At 38.4% G+C, this 5,239-nt stretch overlaps 1 non-coding gene across 1 annotated transcript; it reads right to left on the bottom strand.

The window, feature by feature from the left end:
- Positions 1–4,595: 4,595 nt before the first annotated feature.
- On the bottom strand, positions 4,596–4,702 carry LOC136201738 (small nucleolar RNA R71). Its single transcript, XR_010674079.1, has one exon. It is a non-coding gene; the product is annotated as a small nucleolar RNA R71 (small nucleolar RNA).
- Between the last annotated feature and the right edge of the window lie 537 nt (positions 4,703–5,239).

Here is a 5,239-nt window from a genome sequence, read left to right as displayed (position 1 = left end):
GCCCATAAAGGCCCAAACGGTTAACATCCATTTGTATGCAAAATTAAAATTTTGCTCCCACTGAATTTTAGGGTCGTCACATATCTAAAATTTAGCCCTCCCAATTTAAACCGGTGTCACGGTCTATTGGGCCAATTTCACAAATTAACCATATTCAATTTTACACAAATTATCAATTCGATATGTGACTAAGGCCCATAAAGGCCCAAACGGTTAACATCCATTTGTATGCAAAATTAAAATTTTGCTCCCACTGAATTTTAGGGTCGTCACATATCTAAAATTTAGCCCTCCCAATTTAAACCGGTGTCACGGTCTATTGGGCCAATTTCACAAATTAACCATATTCAATTTTACATAAATTATCAATTCGATTAAAATTAAATATGCATGCCAATCAAAAACGTTTTAATACCAATTAATTTTCATTCAAAACACGTTTAATAAATTAAACGGTATTAGGGCCCTGATTTTATTAATATTACCCGTGAAAAATTTAAAATTAAAATCAGTCTCTATAATCTAAATTTATACTAAATTTAGACCCAAAAACGGACCCGAGACAGTAACGGAGTTGCTGTCCGCGGATAGCAGCCCCGTGGCTGCTGTCCGCCCAACAGCAGCCGCGGGGCTGCTGTTCGCGGACAGCAGTCCCGTGACTGCTGTTCGGTGTCCGGAACTATTTTTTTTTCTTCTTTGTTTAACAAAAAAAAAACGCTGCTGTATTTTTTTTTAAATTAATTTAAATTATTTAAAATAATTTCAGAACCAAACAAAAACAAAATACAGACAGAAATTAAAATTGAAAACTTCCTAGATCAATTTCTACACGAGGAATTTAATAGGAAATTTCAAAAAATTGATTTGAAAAAATAATAAAACCAAATCATATTAATTTTTCAATCAATCAAAACGGACTAAACCATAGCTCTGATACCACTGTTAGGGATTAAAGCCAGTTAATCAACTGTAGCGCAACGGAATTGCGGTTTAAAATTTATTTCTAATCCCTTATAGCTTGATCTTTGTCCGTTAACCATTGATTGAATAAAACCTTTTGATCCATTTAAGGATATAAACATACCCGGACTGTCTCTTCTAGAGACGGCTGAAGAATCCATAAGGTAGTAAGATCTCCGTAGTCAGGTGCACGAACAGCTATCGAACTAAAACCGGTGCTAGCCGAAGAACGGAAGAACAACGGGAGAGATTTTGAAATTTGCCAAAGCTTCCTCCACTTTCCATATGAATGTGGCCGAACTCAATACTGCTCCCAAAAAACAATATGTTGGCCGAATTATTATATTAATAGTCATTACGTTATTAGGTTTCAATTTTATATATAGTGTATTTATTCCTAAACCAATTAGGTTTAGGGTTAATTGGTTAATTACAAAAGTAATCCAATTCTAATCTAATTACATAAATAAATACCAATAGTATTTATTCTATACAATTAATTATGATTAGATTAAATTTAATTACCCCAATTAAATAAATAACACTAATTAATAAATTGACGTATCTGTTTAATTAATTATTCACCGAATGCAATTTCATTAATTGCATCCTGCAAACTAATTAATCAATTAAATACTCAACACTAAAACCATTAATTAATTATCTTGATGCAAAACATCAATTAATCAATTAATTAACCACTAATTAATTACCTTGACATTTTACTGTCAATCAATCAATTAATTTCATCTCTCCAATGTACCGTTCTATAAGTTCTAACTCAGATGTTCGATGTACACGATCCTATGGGACTGTCCTTAGCTAGCAGTGGGCTCACGGTCCACAGATAGTAAGTGGGTTCTAGCAAACCGTTACTGCCCCTAACCAAGACAGAATTTCAGCAGTCTAAAGATGCAGAGACCCTATAGTTATCTCTTAATGTCTTTTACCATTTGATATCGATATTATAAACTAGAGGCATGGCAGCTGTCATCCTCTCTGATGTTTATGATATTTCTTGATCTTAAGTAGATTAATGAATCAGATAAGTAAACTACTTATCTGGGTGTGGCCACACACTTATCAATCTCACTTATCTAGTGGCCTGTGATATCATCTCACTATTATGTGAGTGGTAATTCCATCATTTCACTATCAATACCAATGTGTTCACCTGTTCACCCAATCATACTCGTATTTGGCATCCTGTCACAGACCTGTTAGGCGTATGTCAAAGTGAACCGGATCCCACATTGATATTATAATGAAATCTGGTCTGAAGACAGTTAGAGACCTACTTAAGAAAACTAATGACACAACCACCATGTAGTTTTCTCAGGCGGATCGATCCAGTCACATGTATACAACATGTACCCATATTCACAACTGACTTATCAAGTGCTATGGCTAGTATCAATTACTACCATACAGTCGTCGAATATACAAGTCTGTGGTCCTAATCATTCCCATGATAGAATAGACTTGGGATATGGTTTTACGATTATCAATCAATGGATTCTCTATTCATATTATAGGACAAGATATAAATGAACTAGATTAATGCCTTTATTAATGTGACACAAATACATTTTATAAGAACCAATGCCTATGAACTAGGGCACACCAACAATTTGAGCATTTTCGAACCAGACTCGTGCCTTTTGGAGCATGTCCGAACAGTTCGGGGACCATTACAGCAAGTTCCGGAAGCCTAGGGACCGAAACAGATAACTTTCGGAGAGAGAGCTGCCACTTTTCAGCGCCTGTCTCGTCGAGACATAGCCTGTCTCGACGAGACGAGGCAGGCCGATGGTTCCCAAAAGGGAACCATCGAGTGGTGTCTCGACGAGACGCCCAGTGTCTCGTCGAGACACCTTTTCGTCTCGTCGAGACACCTCTTGTCTCGACGAGATGAGATGCTGGGAAGCAATTTCCCAGCGTTTTCTCACCTCCAGGGCGCGAATCTTGGCCTGAAAATGTCCAAAATACCCCCCTAAAACACCTAGCACTATAAATAGAACATTATGCCTCCTTTGTTAGGGTTGGCTTCTTTTTCTAAATTGTTCCTAGTTCTTTTTCCCCTTTTTCTCTTTCCTTGTATCAGCTTTTATCAATTGATTTGCTTCCATTGTAATTGTTTTTTTTACTTCTCGAAGATTGGTAGAGGAGACTTCTCTCCCCGTTTGTAATCAGAATCAGACAAAATCGGGTTTTATATTTCTAATTCCTTAATTTGTCTTTTACTCTTGCTTGTTTCAATTAATGGTGACTCTTGTTGATGAATTGTGTTTTGATTATTTGGTTAGTTTAATTATGAACTAACCCCCATCCTATCTGGGATGGGGATGAGATTGATTGCTTGACCATGTATGATTAGGGATTTAGTGTATGGAGTTACTTCCAATTGATTAGATTATGCATGCTTAATGTTAGATTTATCAGAAATAGGATCGTTGCTAGAATGAGATTCGATGATGATCAGCTACCTTGAAATTACTGAACCTAATGCCTAGAATCTGACAAATACAGGATTGCAGATAGATAGTTACCTGACCAAGGAACTATCTAATCCGAATTAGCATAATCTAACCTCGCTAGAGACCACTAGGAGTGTAGTTTAGTGGCTGGGCTACGACTTTAGCCTCAATCACCACAGAACCTAATGTTTTGCATGCCCTAGGTTATATGCCTAATCAAGCCGTCAACCGATGACATGTGAATAGACTACATGCGATTGGGCATATTCATGTGGGTAATTAGGTGGTTACCGTCAATTATCCTTAGGATATACAACTGAATCCCAGTAAATTATACTTGGAATCCAATTAAGAGCATCCCCATCTTAGATTGCTTCATCAATTAATTTGAATCCTACCCCTTCAATAGCTTCTATCTCTTATTTTCAAAATATATCTCTTTAATCACTCAACATTATATTCAACCTTCCGAACAATTACATTCTTTTCCTTAGACCGACTAGTTGTGACAAGTAGTCTTTGTGGTTCGATCTTATGCTTAAGCACTATACTACTTGCTACGATAGGATACACTTGTCCTATTTATTGCTATTTACTTTACGAGCATCAAGTTTTTGGCACCGTTGTCGGGGACTATTTTTGTTTATAACTAGTTTACTCTTGGTGAAAGGTTTATATAATTGTTTGGAATTCCTAGAACCGAGGATCTATAGATCACTCGTCATTGCATCTTGATTCTTAAGCTGAAATTGTTCTTGCAGGACATAAAAGGAGGACACAATGGCCGAAGATCTTTCGGTCATGGAGTTGTTGAAGGCAAAACGGCCTACAAGCACCTCTGACATCCTCGATCCGGCAATAACAGCAACGTCATTTGAAATCAGACCAGTAATGATTCAGATGATTCAGAACTCGGGACAGTTCGGTGGGGATTACTACGAAGATCCTAACTCACATCTTGACAAATTCGTGGAATATTACGGCACCTTCAAGTGCGAAGACGTCACATCTGAACAAATCTTTCAGAAGCTGTTCAGATTTTCTTTGAAAGAAGAAGCTGCAGAATGGCTACAATCCATCGAGCCAGGCTCTCTCACTGACTGGGACACTACAGTATCAACGTTCCTAGAAAAGTACTTCCCTCCATCGAAGACTGCACAATTCAGAAGCGAAATCACCTCATTTAGGCAGTCCGACAGCGAGAACCTACATCTAGCCTGGGAGAGGTTCCAGAAGTTGTTAAGACGGTGCCCCCACCATGGTTACCAGCGGTACCAGCTTGTTGACATATTCTATTCAGGAATATCTCTTGTCAGCCGCGCTTTTCTAGATGCAGCAGCGGGAGGAAATCTATTCAACAAGACTGCAGTCAAGCGTACAATCTGGTGAAAGAATTAGCTGAGCGGAGTGCATGTTGGCAAGTTGAGAAGCCGGCTCCGAGGAGAGGTACAACAGCCGAGGAGTTCCCTGGAACATCTTCAGAATCAAATCCTCAGATAGCAGCACTTACAAAAAAAGTGGATCTGCTAGGGACTCACCTGAAATCACCAGAACCAGTAGCAAGCTGTGAAGTTTGCAGCGGAGGGCACAAGAGCGTGGAGTGCCCGATGGTACTTGAACAAATCCATTATCTGAAATAGTATGGGTCAAATAGCACGCATTGGCAGCAGGACATATACCGAGGTTCAGGTTCTGAGACTGAATTGGAGAGAAGTATAGATGTCCTAATAGAGATCCTGAGTGCCATAGAAGGTAGGTTGGCACACAATGAAGCTTTCTGCCAAAGACTTCAAACACAGGTC

The sequence above is a fragment of the Euphorbia lathyris genome, chromosome 7 (assembly GCF_963576675.1).
Source record: "Euphorbia lathyris chromosome 7, ddEupLath1.1, whole genome shotgun sequence".
Classification (NCBI taxonomy): domain Eukaryota; kingdom Viridiplantae; phylum Streptophyta; class Magnoliopsida; order Malpighiales; family Euphorbiaceae; genus Euphorbia; species Euphorbia lathyris.
This window is presented reverse-complemented; position numbering and strand designations above follow the sequence as displayed.